The sequence below is a fragment of the Bufo gargarizans genome, chromosome 5 (assembly GCF_014858855.1).
Source record: "Bufo gargarizans isolate SCDJY-AF-19 chromosome 5, ASM1485885v1, whole genome shotgun sequence".
NCBI lineage: Eukaryota > Metazoa > Chordata > Amphibia > Anura > Bufonidae > Bufo > Bufo gargarizans.
Window position 1 is genome coordinate 189,665,415 of NC_058084.1, and position 17,683 is coordinate 189,683,097.

General features: G+C 45.8%; 1 protein-coding gene across 1 annotated transcript in view; it reads left to right on the top strand.

Annotated features, from left to right (window-relative positions):
- The first annotated feature begins 648 nt into the window (after window positions 1-648).
- TRAK1 (trafficking kinesin protein 1) overlaps window positions 649-17,683 on the top strand; it is a 219,504-nt gene continuing 202,469 nt past the window's right edge. The window contains exon 1 of the mRNA XM_044294148.1: window positions 649-1,010. The gene's annotated coding sequence lies outside the window, so the exon portion shown is untranslated. The remainder of the gene's footprint in view (window positions 1,011-17,683) is intronic.

Sequence of the window (17,683 nt, forward strand, 5' to 3'; positions counted from 1 at the left end):
ATAATGTACACGCAGCAGAGCTGTGGATGTATAATGTGCAGGTAGCAGAGCTGTGGATGTACAATGTTCATGTAGCAGAGCTGTATATGTATAATGTTCATGCAGCAGAGCTGTGGATGTATAATGTACACGCAGCAGAGCTATGGATGTATAATGTGCAGGCAGCAGAGCTGTGGATGTATAATGTGCAGGTAGCAGAGCTGTGGATGTATAATGTGTAGGCAGCAGAGCTGTGGATGTATAATGTTCATGCAGCAGAGCTGTGGATGTATAATGTACACGCAGCAGAGCTGTGGATGTATAATGTGCAGGCAGCAGAGCTGTGGATGTACAATGTTCATGTAGCAGAGCTGTATATGTATAATGTTCATGCAGCAGAGCTGTGGATGTATAATGTACACGCAGCAGAGCTGTGTGTATGCAGTGAGCAGCCAGAAGTGATTACTGACCCATTTCCCTGCAGGACAGTGTGCATTCAGCAGAGATGAGTGTGTGTAACCTATAGGCGCCTGCTAGTAACATGCAGCATCTGAACCCGGCGCCACTACACTAGAGGAGGTTGCCTGGATACCAGTGGGCGTGGCCTAGTCTCCCCTCCACCCATCTCCCGCACTGACAGAGCGGTTCGGAGTGATGACGTCACGGGTCTGAGGCATGGAGACAGCGAGCTGCGCTCTCACATAGGACGGGAGTCCTCCTAGCGCCTGATTCATGCAGAGGGGAACCTCTGCCCCCTCCCCTCCATCCCGCGCTGCAACCCCCAGGGTGTGATCGCAGTATCCGGCGAGACGCCCCCTTTCTTCGGACTCTGGAATTGCTAAAAGATTGATCAAGGGGCGGGAGGGCTGCTAGCCAAAGAGGAAAATAGCCGGCCGGCAAGAGCGTGCGATCTGGGGATCTTCTGCGACAAGTCGCTCTACACTGTTATTAGCAGAGCTTCCATGTGCGCCTTTTCCTGCCAGATGTGACATTGTGTGAGGAGCAGCCGGGGACCCCTCTCTGCTGACCCGGTGAGTGCATGGCTGGCCCGGATGTCGCTGTGCTGGCCGGGGGCTTTCTCTGGGGCTTGTACGATCGTTCAGCTGCTGACAGAGGAGGCTCCTCCTTTATGTACCCGGCTCGGCGCAAAGTCACAGCCCTAGACCCTATAGATCACTTACTGGGGTCACATGTGTCACCTGATTATACACATCCCATACTGAGGTCACACATGTCATCTCATTTTATATATATATATATATATATATACACACACACACACACACACACACATCCCATACTGGGGTCACATATGTCACCTGATTCTATATAGCACATCTCTCAATCTATCCATAGAGCATTACATGTCCTCCCTCTACCACAGCAGGGTCAGATGTCCTCCCTCAATCATTCAGCTGTGTCCTACCTGCCATTTTATGCTTTTATAAGATGAGGTGTGTGTGTGTGTGTGTATATATATATATATATATATATATAATATAGTACTGAGCTCATCCTGAGGCCTTGCACGATGTGCCCTGTGCTGTGATCTTTACATGTGGGGATGGAATATGATGCCAGGAATGTATACTAATCCCAGGTATGTGTGAGGCAGGTAGGTAGATACTAGATAGACACTGTAGACGGATGGAGTGTGCACTGTGTGTATATAGCGAGAGCCATGTCTGTTCTCTTTCCTGACATTCATCAAGGTTATGGATGTAGATGTGTGTGTGTGTGTGTGTGTGTGTGTGTGTATATATATATATTAGTAGCAGAAGGACCCGGTATATTTCATCAATTTCATTTAATGTTTCTGTGTGTCATTAAAATATATCAACAGTATCCACCCCATAACAGTACCCGGCCCCTTAAAGGGGTTGTCCAGGTTCAGAGCTGAACCCGGACATGCCACCATTTTCACCCCGGCAGCCCCCCTGACAGGAGCATCGGAGCAGTTTATGCTTCAATGCTCTCCTTTGCCCTGCGCTAAATCACGCAGGGCAAAGGCATTTTCAGGAGTTCCGGTGACGTACCGGGCTCTCCATGGGGCTGCGAGGAAGCCTGGTGACGTCACCGGCACTGAGGGGCAGGATTTAGCGCTGTCCTAGCCAGTAAAATGGCTAGTGCAGCGCTAAAGCACGCCCATCAGAGCGGGTGACGTCACTGAACACACTGCCGGGCGCAAGCTGACGCCCGGCAGTGTGTTATTGTAAACAAAAGAGCCCGTGCCCTGCGCGATCCAGTGCAGGGCAAGGGAGCATGAGATGCTCCGATGCCAACATCAGGGGGGCTGCCTGGGTGATATGGGTATGTGCGGGTTCAGCTCCTCACTGATTCAGTCCACGCTATTCCATCATTGCTCCAGTCCATGCTGCTCTCTGCTACCTGGCTGCTCGGCCAGTCACTGTCTTAGGTAGGTCACCGCTGCTAACTTTTGGAATTGTAAGAGCAAAAAAAAAATATAATATATATATTTTTTATTTTTTTTTAAACCAAAACTAGGAGTGGATTCCAAAAGAGAAGCTGTATCTGTCCTTCAGTCATGCAATTGGTGCAAATTAGTGAGAAGATTTATCAAAATAAGGCCTCATGCATGTGGTCATGTGCATGAGGCCTTAGTGGGAAGAAAAATTGGAGGAGTTGCCCATAGCAACGGACTAGGTTGTAGACTTGGAATCGGACTGGTGGAGCAACTGCTCGACTTTTACCCTTCCATACATTTCTTAAACTATGCTGAGGAGTACGGTGTATGTATTGCCCCAGCCAAGCCCTGTGTTTCTGTGGAGTCCAGGGGTTCGCCAACCAGGAGGCTAGGTGGGTACTACATGTTAGGTGTGTACACTTTCAGGCCAGGAAAAATGGCACATCTTGAACCACAGAATAGGTGATATATGTGTAATCGCTGGGGTTGTGCTCTTCTAGAGTGTAAATCATTATTTTAATTTCTTAAAGACTCCCCATAGATCTTGATACTGATTGATCTTCTATCCACATCATTTGGCAAGTTTCCAGACCTACGTTATTACTTGCTGGAAAATATCCAGGTTCACCTACATCTCATTTATTATATTTGTTAGCCCAGCGGTCTGTGACTGCGCTGCTGCCCCTACCGCGGGCACGGCCACCGGGCTCTCTTTCCCGCTGCCATGCACCATGCTGACAAGCGCGGGCAGCAGGTAGCTTAGCTGTTGTATCTGTGCTCCATGCCAGAGTTTACTTCCTGCTGGAGACCTGCACTGTTTGTTAGGGCTTGCACGGGTGTGTCTCTCCTCCCTTGTGAGGCAGCACGGACGCGCCCTCTGTCTCGCCAGCCTATCGCTGGACTGCAGGAGGTATTTAAAGGCGCTTCCTACCACAGGAAGATGCCTGAGCAACTCATGGTCACTAGCTTTGTCTAGTTCCAAGTGTGTAGGTGGTTTTCAAGTTCTGATTTGCTGTGTACCGTGTTTGCCGCCTGCCTCTGACCTTGGACTTCGTTTACAGACCTTGGTTGATTGCTGCCTGCCCTGACCCCGGACTTCCTGACCACGTACTTCCCCCTCAGTGCTTGCACCGATATCTCTGACCCCCTGGTCACCTGCCACTGACTCGGGGACTGCTCTGGAGTGGCACCTGGCAACTACCCTAATGGCCCAAGTCTATCCTCACCATCAGAGGCTCTAGTGAAGGCCAGGTAGTTGCTTAGTCACGCCCCTCCAGAGTATAGCCAGTCAGTGGCACAGTGGGTTCACACTAGGGATCGACCGATATTGATTTTTTAGGGCCGATACCGATAATTTGTGAACTTTCAGGCCGATAGCCGATAATTTATACCGATATTCTGGGAATTTTCATTTTTGAAAAAAAAAATTAAAATTCCCACAAATCTGCTGAAAATTAATGTTTATTGTTAATGTGTATTTTTATTTTTTTTGTAAATCTTTCTTTTTCATCTATATTTAATATTTTGGTGTTTTTATTTTTATTACTTTTTTTTTTTTTTTTTTTTTTAACTAACTTTTAGCCCCCTTAGGCCCCTTTCACACGGGCGAGATTTCCGTGCGGGTGCGATGCGTGAGTTGAACGCATTGCACCCGCACTGAATCCTGACCCATTCATTTCTATGGGGCTGTTCACATGAGCGGTGATTTTCACGCAACACTTATGCGTTGCGTGAAAATCGCAGCATGTTCTATATTCTGCGTTTTTCACGTAACGCAGGTCCCATAGAAATGAATGGGGTTGCGTGAAAATCGCAAGCATCCGCAAGCAAGTGCGGATGCGGTGCGATTTTCACGCATGGGTTCTAGGTGACAGTCTATTCACTGTATTATTTTCCCTTATAACATGGTTATAAGGGAAAATAATAGCATTCTGACTACAGTGCTGGGAGGGTTAAAAAAAATAAAAAGTTAACTCACCTTATCCCCATGATCGCCTAGTTCCCGGTCGGTCTCTTCTTTAGCTGTGACTAAAGGACCTGTGGTGATGTCAGATCACATGCTCCATCACCATGGTGATGGACCATGTGATTGGAGCATGTGATCTGACATCACCAAAGGTCATTCAGCCCAAGCCCACAGCTAAAGAAGAGACCGACCGGGAACTACACGATCATGGGGATAAGGTGAGTTAACGTTTTTATTTTTTTTTAACCCTTCCAGCGCTATTATACTAAGCATTCTGTATTCAGAATGCTATTATTTTCCCTTATAACCATGTTATAAGGGAAAATAATAGAATCTTCAGAACATCAATCCCAAGCCCGAACTTCTGTGAAGAAGTTCGGGTTTGGGTACCAAACATGCGCGATTTTTCTCACGCGAGTGCAAAACGCATTACAATGTTTTGCACTCGCGCGGAAAAATCGCGGGTGTTTCCGCAACGCACCCGCACATTTTTCCGCAACGCCCGTGTGAAACCAGCCTTAGGGACTAGAACCCTTGTCCTATTCACCCTGATAGAGATCTATCAGGGTGAATAGGAGCTCACACTGTCCCTGCTGCTCTGTGCTTTGTGCACACAGCAGCATGGAGCTTATCATGGCAGCCAGGGCTTCAATAGCGTCCTGGCTGCCATGGTAACCGATCGGAGCCCCAGCATTACACTGCTGGGGCTCCGATCCGAGGAGCAGGGGAGAGGGAATCCTGTGGGGGGCGCACTGCGACTGGGGGGAGGGGGGGGGGGCGCACCAATGCTTAATACTGGGGGGGCTTGGGGGGGGGGGAGGCGCACTGCGCCACCAATGCCTAATATTGGGGGGGAGGGGGGGCGCACTGCGCCACCAATGTCTGATACTGGGGGGCTTGGGGGGGCGCGCTGCGCCACCAATGAAGCTTAATCTCTAATTTATTCATATACAGGAGGCGGGAGATGGCTGCAGGATCACATAGCCGGCTCCCGACCTCTATGAGCTGTAGCTGCGATCCGCGGCACCTGAGGAGTTAACTACCGCAGATCGCAGCTACAGCTCATAGAGGTCGGGAGCCGGCTGTGTGATTCTGCAGCTCCCGCCTCCTGTATATGAATTAATGTGAGATTAAGCTTCATTGGTGGCGCAGTGGCCATAGCTCCTCCCCTCCTCTTGTCCCCTGTCCTCCCATTGGCTGGAGCGGCAGCAGCAGCACAGGGGGAGGAGACACTGCTCCTTCTCCCCTGTGCTGCTGCTGAGGGAACACGGAGAGCGCTGTCAGCAGCGCGATCTGTGTTCCCAGGACGTTATCGGAATATCGGCAAAATAAATGCCGATACCGATAACGTTCAAAATCCTGAATATCGGCCGATAATATCGGTAAATCCGATAATCGGTCGATCCCTAGTTCACACCCGCTTGCATAACAATATTTTATTTTTATTGATCCTTTTAATTACCCTTTTCTATGCTGCCGCTTGTCTGTTATGTATTATTATTGGCCATTATTGCTGCATGGTTGTTATTAAAGGGGTTTTCCCCAGTTGTCTCCATGACAGGACACCTAAGATTGCCTTCCCCTGATAGGGACAGGAAGAACACGGGTTAAATTCCCAACCCTTCCTCACCATCCAGTGTTTTTCTTGTCTTGTCAGATGGCAGGCAGACCACAGAGGTGCTGGGAATCTTTTGGGCCCCTGGTGGGATTGCTGTAGGTTTACCAGGAGGCCGAGGTTGGAGTTTGCGGTGGCCAAGTAATTCCCCATTCCTTGAAGGGCCTCTGCTCGGGTACTGCATTGCAGTCTCCCCTGTAGAGTTCCCCAAGACTGTATCCTGAGCAAGGTTGCGCCCTCTTTTCAGTCTTGAAGTGATGACGTCGGACGTCCGGGTCATGTAAAACATCAGATGCAGAGCCACACGTCACTTCCAGTTGGCGCATTAGGAACACTTAAGCGGGGAGATACCCTAAGGGCCCTTTCACACGGGCGAGTTTTCCGCACTGAATCTGGACCCATTAATTTCTATGGGGCTGTGCACATGAGCGGTGATTTTCACGCATCACTTGTGCGTTGTGTGAAAATTGCAGCATGTTCTATATCCACGCAATGCAGGCCCTATAGAAGTGAATGGGGCTGCGTGTAAATCGCAAGCAAGTGCGGATGCGGTGCGATTTTCACGGATGGTTGCTAGGTGACAGTCTATTCACTGTATTATTTTCCCTTATAACATGGCTATTAGGGAAAATAATAGCATTCTTTAATACAGAATTCTTAGTAGAAGGTCAATTGAGGGTTAAAAAAATTAAATAAAATTAACTCGCCTCCTCCTCTTGATCGCGTAGTTGCCGATCTCTTCTTACCTCTTTAATCATGAGCTGCCGGCTAAAGGACCTGTGGTGATGTCACATCACATGGATGGACCATGTGATGAGCTCAGTGACGTCACCACAGGTTCTTTGACAGGTCCTGAAGAAAGAGCAGGAGACCGGCAGCTACGCGATCAATTGGAGGAGGTGAGTTGATTTTAAATTTTTTAACCCTCAATTGACCTTGTACTAAGCATTCTCTATTAAAGAATGTTATTATTTTCCCTTATAACCATGTTCTAAGGGAAAATAATTACATCTACACAACCCAAGTGAAGAAGTTCGGGTCTGGGTACAACATTCAGTTTTTTTTTTTATCACGCGCATGCAAAACGCGATAAAAACTGAACAATGGAACGCAATCGCAGTCAAAACTGACTGAAATTGTGTACCTACCCGCGCGGGTTTGCCGCTAAGCACCTGGGATGCATCTGGACCTAATCCGGACACGCTCGTCTGAAAGGGTCCTAAAGGTTTTGTGTATCATAGCTCCTCACTATTTTTATTACTGGAGCACTCTTCCTTGTGTGGTTCAGGGAGACTGTCATCCTCCTCCTACAAAACCCAGATTCAAGAAATGTGGGATTTGGGATTTGTTTGCCTTCAATTTGTGCTAAAGCCCTGTGCAAGGACTGTACTTCTAAAGTGGTGTCACAGGAAACCCTGACACTCATTGAAGATCAATTATTGATTAAGGAGGAAATTTAGTCTGCTGTGGCTTCCAAGTCCTCTCCAGTAGATCTTACTTTGGGTGTGTCCTCATAAAAGCGGTCTTCCCCAGTTATTACTCTGATTTTGATCTAAATATATTGCAGATTGGATAATTGACGTTTCATCAGGGGAGAGCTTTAACTCTAAAAAGTTTCTGTTTAATCCAGAAGATACTAATGAGTTTATTCAAGCTAATCAAAGCTACTATTAAAATGGAGGTTCCAAAAAAGCCTTGGTCAGTTCAGGATGAAATTTTGGAGGGCTAAGTGGACGGCGGGATAATGTGTTCCAGTACTTGACCATATTCAGAAGTTCTTTTATTCCCAGATGTCTGACAAGGATTTTAACAAAACGGATTGTAATGACTGGGACATGGTCCCTAAAGTAGATGCCCCCCAAGTGTACCTCTTTACCTTTTGAGGATGCAGCACAGTTAAGGAATCCCATGGACTGGAAGGCAGAGTCCCTCCTTAAGAAAACCTAGGAGGCTCCCTCAGCTCTGTTAAAACCAGGGGTAGCAGCGACCTGTGTGGCTAGAACAGTTAATGTTTGGTTAGGCCAATTAGAAAAAACATCGGCAAAATAGATCACCTAGGAAAAATTCTATAGTCTCTGCTTCTCCTCAAAATGGCTACTGGCTGTAAAGCATTCAGGCTGTATGACTGTCCAGTCCAAAACCTCTAGAAGGGTTGTGTGGGCATGGTTGGGTGATTTGATGTAAAAAAACAATCCAGACGCAAACGGATGGCATTTGTCAGATGGATACGGATGCGGATCCGTCTGCCAAATGCATTGAAATACCGTATCCGTCTCTCCGATGTCATCCGTAAAAACGGATCCGGTATTTATTTTTTCATAGATTTAAAGGTCTGCGCATGCGCGGATCAGAAGAATGGATCCGTCACTGCGGCAATTTTAATACATTTCAATGGAAATTAATGCCGGCACTCCAGCAAGTGTTCAGGATTTTTGGCCGGAGAGAAAACTGCAGCATGCTGCGGTATTTTCATGCTGCGGCCAAAAAACTTAAGCGGGACTGAACGGATGCATCCTGAACTGATTGCTCTCCATTCAGAATGCATTAGGATAAAACTTTTCCAGTATTGAGCCCCTAGGACGGAACTCGATACCGGAATTGCAAAATGCTAGTGTGAAAGTACCCTAAGTACTGTTTCTTTAAATAAAAAATTGCCTCCCCCCCCCCTCCCCCAAAAAAAAAAAATTTAGTTTTTTCTATGAGATTTTTCAGTGTTTTGTTGAGAAGCTACTGCAGATGTGAGAAGGGAATGGAAATTCTTCTACTGTCCGGTAGAAGTTGATGATAACAGTGCAGCGTTGCCATGCAGATTACTCAGACGGCGCTATTACTTCCCCTTCTGTAGTATGGCAGTAATTTACGCTAAACAGCAGAGACTTATAGGGAAATCTGTTTCAGACTCTTGTGCAATCGCATAACTAAAATTCCTTTCACGCTGAATTTTAAAGATGGGGAGCAAGGATTTGCACTATGGCCGTGGTCATGTAACTAATAAGATTTCAACTTCCATTTTCCAGGGCATTTTAGAAAACAGAAGTCAGTGATAGGTTTGTCTTCACTTGCTGATGCGTTGAAGACCCCTTTTTGGTTTTGCTATTGCATTATATTGGCATTTGACTTGGGTTGAGGAGGAGGGTATCCTATAAATGAGGTTAAAGGCATTGTGCAGGATTTCGCAATATTACCTGGGCAGCAAGAAATAAGATAAAAAAAATCCCTGACATTCTTATTGTCCTGGCTGGTGTCTGATTTTCCTGGAGCGTTGACGTGTTGTACCTCCACGTAACCTTGGAGGCCAATCACTGGCTGCAGCAGTCTTTTTCTGTACATACATTACACGTATCATGCCAGTGGTTACGTGGATGTACCTTATATCACTTCATTGATGCAGCAAAGCAAAGATCGTTGGGGACCACTAGAGCAGCAGGACATTTAGGCTAGTTTCACACTAGCGGCAAGGAACTCCGGCAGGCTGTTCCGACCGGCTGTTCACCCGCCAGATCCGTGCGGCCGCTAGTGCACGCGTGCCCCTGGACTACTGCTCCGGCCCCATTGACTACAATGGAGGTGGGCCGGAGTTCCGGCGGCAACACGGCAAAGATGCCGAGAGGCGGCAGGAATAAAACTACGCTAGTGTGAAAGTATCCTTGTAGTCTGTCAGCAGTTTTGACCATGCTTAAGTTCTGACAGCACTAGGTAGGGGCTGAGCAGAGCAATATAAATATGCATTTTGGAGAACTTTTTTTAAATTTTTATGAGGAGTAGTATGAATATGAACTTTTATTCTTCCAGGTTCTGCTCCTGCAAGTGTCCAACCCCTCTGCTCCTGCAAGTGTTACAGTCCCTCCCCTCTGCTCTTCAGTGGCAGCTATAGTAGTCTCCTGGTTGAATGCTGTCAGTCAGAGAGGAGGGATTGTGAAGCAGCTCAATGCATAGTGCGCTTCACCTCCCGAGCACTTGCAGGAGCAAAACCTGACAGAATAACCCTGGGTTCAGACCTGAGCGTTTTACAGCGCGTTCCTACGCGCTGTAAAACGCTCAACAAGGAGAAACCAATGATTCCCTATGGGAATGGTTCTCACCTGGGCGTTTTACAGCGCGTACGATCGCGCTGTAAAACGCCCGACGCTCAAAAAAGTTCTTGAGCTTCTTTGAGGCGTTTTGTCGCGCGTTCCCGTACATAGACTTTCGGGAACGCGCGACAATGTGTGTTCGCTTGTCTCTGTATGCGCGATTGCAAACACCCGTACAATCGCGCATACAGAGCACTCCATACCGAACGCTGAGGTGTGAACCCAGCGTTAAAGTTCATATTTGCACTACTCCTGATAATAATAGCTCCACACAAGGTATGCCTGTCCCAGGCTCCTACCTAGTGCTGTCAACAGTTTAGCATTGTCAGGATTCCTTCTAACAGGTGAATAATTGTTTTATTTTATCACACTTCTTCTTATCAAGCTTTTTTCTGTGCAGTTTCCAGGGAGGGTTGTAAATTTGTGGATAAAAAAAAAACTAAAAAAATAATTTTTTGATTTATTAATTATATATATATTTTTTATCCATTTTATGACAGACACTAAAAGCGGTCCCCACAGACTACATCATGGTATCTTATTTTTATGACATGTTAGACGGAGCCTCCAATATGAACTTGGCCTTACTGAACATAACATTATGGCTTGTGCTTGAGCTTGTGCCCCCCTCCCCTCAGTGCTTTGTGGCAAGGGGCAGGGGTGCACCTAGCCTTTCTGCTGCCTGAAGTAAAAATTGAAATGGCAACCCCCCCATGCCAAATTTTCAACCTAACCCCTTCCAGTCCTATTGTTAAAGACATACTTTGAAAACATTACATACAGCCCTACAAAACATACAGGGTAATACAGCGCCACATACCTCTTACATCCAGTAGATGTTCTGTCTACTGTGCCCAGCTGACACTAATAGTGTAAACATAACGCCCCCCCCCCCCTCCCAAGCTGATACTGTGCCAGGATGCCTCCACAGTAACAGTGCTCCCCAATGTCCCCCCAATAGAAATAATTACCTGCAAGAGTGCCCACGAAGTGAAAACTTAGATCTGAAAAAGCTTTTAGGCAGACGGATCTTCGGATCCAACTGTATGAAAGTAGCCTACGGACAAGGATCACTGACGCGGATGACAATCTTGTGCGCATCCGTGTTTTTTCACTGACCCATTGACTTGAATGGGTCCGTGAACCGTTGTCCATCCAAAAAATAGGACAGGTTATATTTTTTTGACGGACGGGAAACACGGATCACAGACGCGGATGAACAACTGTTCATTTTCCGAGTTTTCAACGGACCCATTGAAAGTCAATGGGTCCGCAGAAAATCACGAAAAACGGCACAACGGACACGGATGCACACAACGGTCGTGTGCATGAGACCTTATAATGTGTGCCAGTAGAAAAATGGTCCCTTATAATGTGCTACAGTACAAAAAACTTTCAAACTGTAACCGTAGTGCCTGGTAGGACTACCTCCCATATTACACACATTCCTTTTGCTGCCAAATCTAATACTGCAGTCCACTGATCTTCTTCATCTTTTAATCCATATGCAAATTTTGATTTAATTGCACCAAGGGCAGCCTAAGCTTTTTGGTGTCCATAGCTCCTCCATTTTTTTCCCCTCCCAATGCCTCCCACTTTTGCTTGATTTAATAGGGCCAGTAATCCCCAGCTTCATCACACCTGGCCCTGAAATCCTCCACCGGTGTAGTCACTTCTAACATTGGCCCATGCACTAAACCCTCTGTCCTGGCCCAGTCTCAATGGACAGTACTGTGCCAGGCGCAGTGACACCGGGAGTACCTGACTGTCTATCAAGCAAGAGTGTGATGTGCTGGGAGGAAAAAGCAGAGGCGCTTTGGTTCACCAAGCGACTTGGGTGCTCCCTCGGTATGTGTAAATTCTAATTAGCATATGGGTGAAAAAATACATTTCCTCGGGTTGCATTATCAGATTTTGCAGCAAAAGTATGTATGTCATGTGAGGAGGCATTCCTATCTAGGGCTGTGGGTAGTTTGAAAGCAATTTTGCAGCTGACAGGCTCCCCTTCCATATGGCAGGCATTACGGACAAAGTGACCAACAACCTAGACACTGAATGTTATATTGCAAATGTCAGTGTTGGTAACCCCCTCTGCTCCGTGTGAGAGAGGGATCTTGTGCGCTGTCAGTATGATTCTGACAGAACTGTCAGGCAGGGGCACACAGCATTATCAATCATGCCGCTCGATTCCCAAGTCCGCAGGAGCCCTCTCGCTCACGGAGTGTGATTCCAATAAGGGACAGGCTCATGTGAAAGAGCCCTTAGTGATGAATGTCTTTAGGTCAGGGCACCACAGCAATGTATCACCTTCAGGCCGCATGCACGGGCAACATCCGTGCAGCGGGCCGGACCCATTCAACTTGAATGGGTCTGTGATCTGTCCGCACCGGAAAAAAATATGACATGTCATATTTATTTGCGGTGCGTAACAATGGAAATAAACACCACGGAAGCACTCCGTAGTGCTTCCGGTGTTCCGTTCCGTGACTTTGTTCCGCATCTCCGGAATTGTGGACCCATTCAAGTGAATAGGTCCTTATCCGTGATGCAGGGTGCAACGGTTGTGTGCATGAGGCCTTAGGGTACATGCATGGATTATGCACATTTTTTCCGGGCGGATTTTCATGCGGAAAACAGCAGCATGATACAGTGTGCGCAAAATTAATGATCTCTTGTACACTTTGGGGGAGATTTATCACACTGGTGTAGAGTAGAACTGGCTTAGTTGCCCATAGCAACCAATCAGATTCCACCTTCCATTTTCCAAAGGAGCTGTGAAAAATGAAAGGTGGAATCTGATTGGTTGCTATGGGGAACTAGGCCAGTTCTACTTTACACCAGTTTGATAAATCTCCACCTTTTGCGTATATATTTTCTGTTTGGAAATTGACCTGCCGTGCATATTTTGAAATCCGCAGCATGACTTTTGTTTCTGGGGATTTTTAGTACGGATTTCACCCTTTACAATGCAAAAGGTAAGATTGCTGCAAATTGACATAAAAATCTGCAAGTAACACATGAGTATTTTGGTGCAGAAACGCAGAGCAATCTTCACTCAAGTCGGTGTGGAACATTACCGGTAGTTTGTGGACACGCATCCGTGTACATATATTACGTGCAGAAATCCACTTGTCAGTTGTGCCTTTCCGCACCTTTTATATAGAGTGGTTTTCCTCATAGAAGGGGTTCTAATATATGCAAATGAACCTCTAGGAGAAATGGGGGTGTTGCCATTACTCCTAGAGGCTCAGCTCTCTCTGCAACTGCTGCACCCCCTGCACTTTGATTGATAGGGCCAGGCAGTGTAAATGTAATCATACCAGGGCCTGTTTTCACCTAATTCAATGAAAAGGCAGAGGACGGGGCAGTTGCAGAGACAGCAGAGCCTTTAGGAGTAATGGCAGCCCCCGTGGCTCCTAGAGGCTCATTTGGATATGTTAAAACTACCTTTTTCTCAGCAGTGAAGGCCCATTAGAACATGGGACCAATGCAGGTGTAGCAGGTCAGCCAGTTCTGCTGACAGATGCCCTTTAATAAGACCAGTAAATGTAGGCGCTGGACTTTTTGCACTCACAAGTGATTTCGCTTCCACGGGTTACTTTCTATAATTGCAGAATCAATGTGTAATAAGTAACTAGATTAGTGAAACAGTGGCTGTTCTACATTTCTTGACCATTAGCCAATGTGATGAATTATCGCTGTGAGGACTTTCCTTTGTCTTAGATGACCCTCATGATACAGCGTATGCAGATACTGGTATATGGCCGGAATCTGACTTCCTGTTTGGGTAATATCTGCCCTACAGCGTTAATGACTCATTTCTTTCAAAAAGAATTCCTAGGAGTGGTTCGTAGCTTAAATTTCAAGCCTTGTGAGTCCCTTCCTAACTGGCAGTGTCTGTGTCACACACCAAACCAAGTTTACAGGCAGATAATAATCGTGGATAATGCGTTGGAATTTGATGTGATTTGTGTATGCTACAGCCATCTGTTAATAAGCGGTTATATAATTGTAGCATAAGATACCGTATAGTCGTAGTTTGGAGGGATTTTCCAGGGCCATAGCAGCACCTTAATTACACATAACATGTCTGTTTGTAGTATATTTTTCATTCTGAGGTTGCGTGGATCGGCCTTCTAGGAACCCGATAATGTAACGCAAAATTTAGGTTCCTTCGATGTCGCGACCTTTATCAGGTTTCCAGACGGATGTCACTCCAGATGTGGACAGGGCGAGAACTGTTCCTCTGTCTAGAGCATGCTCAAACTCCTGCATCCATCTTATTTGCTCATGCACCAAGGAGCGGAATAGTTTGGTTCTGTCCACGTCCAGAAGTGGAGTCCTGTCCATAGCCCAGGCCAGTAACCTGGTAAAGGGCGTGATGTAGGTGGAAGTAGGATTTTCAGAAGAGGAGTGTAACATGACTGGGTTCCTGGGAGGCCCATCCACCCCACTACAGAATGGTAAGTGTTTGCAGGACCCACTGGATCCCGGAAAACCCCTTCAATAAGCAATTGTTATATAGACTTCTTGAATGGCGTTTGTGTTATATTAGACCTGCACAAAAGTTCTCATCACGTGACATTTATTGTATTAAATTGCCAGGGGTCTGACACGGGAACATTACCGATCAGTGGTTCGAAGGGGCTACAGTGCCACCTGTTCATTTTCTATATTGGTCCATGCTGCACAGTGCTATACTATTTTCAGCTACTGTGCTTGGTATTGCAGCGACTGCCATTCTTGAGACCCCCTTTTTTTTTTAAGCTAGACTACCTCTCCCATTGTAAGCTGTTGTTACACTGCAAAGGAAAGAAGTACCGGTAATTACCAGCCAGATCACGTTGGGTCCAGGCAGTGGGGTTCAAGATTGACAGGGTATATTAACCCGTAAACCGGTAATGCCAGAGATTGACTGCAGTGACATATAGGATGTCTCCAGTGTTGCCAAAATATTACATCATGGCTGCAGCCAGGCATAGACAATGGAGCAGCATTGTTGGATCGGAAGGGCTCAGGAAGGTGTGTTTTTTAGCTTTTTCATTATTTTAATTGCTTCCCTGCAGTTTGCCCCAGTAAAATGGAGAGATCAGCAACCTCCAGCACTCCAGTTGTGGTGAAACTACAAGTCCCAGCATGTACACTTGCTTATCTGTCTTCAAAACTTCTATATAATTGAATAAAGCATGCTGGGATTTGTAGTTTCACAATAGCTGGAGTGCCAGAGGGTGCTGATCCATGCTTTAAAGTATTCTCCTCTGTCTATAGATATCCAAAATTGTCACCATGAAAATACAATGCAGTATGTAGTCGAGCAGGAGGAGCTGAGCTCTAGGAGTCATGTGGGCGGGCCTACTCAGTGATTGACAGCTTTCCCTGTATGCTTGGTCATGCAGAGTTAGCTGTCAATCACAGAGTAGGATCGCCCACATGACTCTGATGCATGAAAAGAGCAGAGGTTTAAATGCAAAAAGGACATGTTTTCCTGATTCTATTCCTTCAAATTATACATCAATCTGCTCAGTCCTCCTGCAAATTGCACTGCATTTCATGGTGGCAGGTTCCCTTTAAATGGGTTCTCCAAGAATTTAGAAAATGAAAATACTTAAATATTACTTTATTATAAATATATTCCCAAATACCTGTTATTAGATGATAAATAATAAGCAGGTGGCTCACTCTGGTTTATCACGATTGGTGCACAAGTTCAAAGAAACACCCCTAGTTCTGATTAGTGTAAATATATATTGGATGGAACCGGCACTCAAAACAGTAGGAATTCACGTGGGACCGAAATTAGAGTATTAATTTTTTTTAATTAAACAATATACCATGTGTGCACTATGTTCGGATATATATAAAAACATATATAAAAAACCATATCAATAAAAACATATATCAAAAATGCATTGTCCTCTAAGTTCACTGTGTCACAAGAGGCTGCATCCATATCCTCCCCGGTGGGTGGGACTCATTAAATCACAGCCGTTTATGACAGAGCGAGCTATGCTCAGGGCCAACCGTATAGCTGTATTCCAGATAAAATTTGGTACATGTAAATACTTTTGTATAATACCACCGTGTAGGGCGCAAGATATAAATTATTCGGATGTGGCTGTTTGTTTTCGCTCCACTTTATGCTTTATATAAATTGTCCATCCGATATGGTTGTCTCAAGGATCTGAGTACACCATCTGTATAAGTCCAACTGTCCGGTAAGTTTAATGCACCCACACCTGTGTCGTCTTTGACTCAAAGGTATGGTACGGCTCCATTTGTATTTATATAAATTGTATGTTTACTCACTGTGTCCCATGTAGGCTCACTGTATTCGTCCTGCGGGGGGTTACTGCTGTGGCGTCCCACGCTTCCACCTTTCTCCGCTGTGGCTGTGTTAATTCCGGTTTTGCCGGAATCTCGCCTTTTTGCCGGAATATTCGATACAGGATTCTCGCCAGACTAAAGGCGAGATTTCGGCAAAACCAGAATTAACACAGCCACAGCGGAGAAAGGGTTTTTTCAGTGCTCGGGATGGGTCATCAATATGAGTGCATTAATGCACTGTAGTTCTCATACTCCCAATCCCAAACATACCTTTTATGTGCTGTTTCCTGCAGTTTTTGCCCCTAACAAACAGTTTTTAATGAGGTTTTATGCAAAATAGTATAAAAGAGCCCAAGGGGTTATGCCTATTGGACAACAGAGCCCTGCCGCACCTTTTTGAATCGAGCCCTGCTCCACCCCTCTGAGCCTTTAATTCTCCTCTGCTCCCACATTCCCAACATTATCAGGCCACCAAACGAAATCTCACACAGGCACACATCTCGGCTCTGCCTGCGCCATCTGGTCCCTTCTGTTTACCGAACTTTGCATCCTTCCCACACGTGCTGTTCAGTTGTTGACAGTACTGGCCACAGATGCACGCCGGTTTAGAAAGAGCTGCAATGTGCTGCAAGATTTCCAGTGGTGGACTGATGAAAGATTTTCTTTAAGGCAAGGTATAAAGGGGGTTTCGGGTTGATTACATAAAAATAGCCTCAGAACAGTATAGAATAATTCATATTTACTTTATCAATGCCCCACTGGTCTCGTTCCGATTTGTGGTCTCCACTAATCTGTTCTTCCTGGTTCCTCTCCAGACACAGGGAATGACTGCTCAACCAGGCACAAGCCTGCAGGGATTGGTTGTGCGAGTATGACTTGATTTATTATATTACACTGTTCGGTGCCTTTTTGTGTTTTTAATTTTATTTTATTTTATTTAATTCGCCGGTTGACTCTTAATATACTTTCTAATTTGTATTTCTTAATTTGTACACCCACAGCCTCTAGACTTTTTTTCAAAGAAGTTAGTCCCATTTTATTGGAAGTTTAGGTCCAGCTGCCAAGAAGCGCGTATCGTACAGTTACAAGGTTCCAGGATTCTGTGGTCATTCTCTGCTTGATTCTGTAGTTGGGATTTATTAAGAAGTCAAGAGGCTTATTCTACTCTAATTAAGAGGCTTACTGGTTGTAAAGAAGATTTGTGTGTTACTGTGCTCGCACTACTTTGTCTTATTTTATTATCTCTTTAATCTTATAGGCAGCATTTTGGGGCCAATGTGGTACTAAAGCAGAGGTGCTGA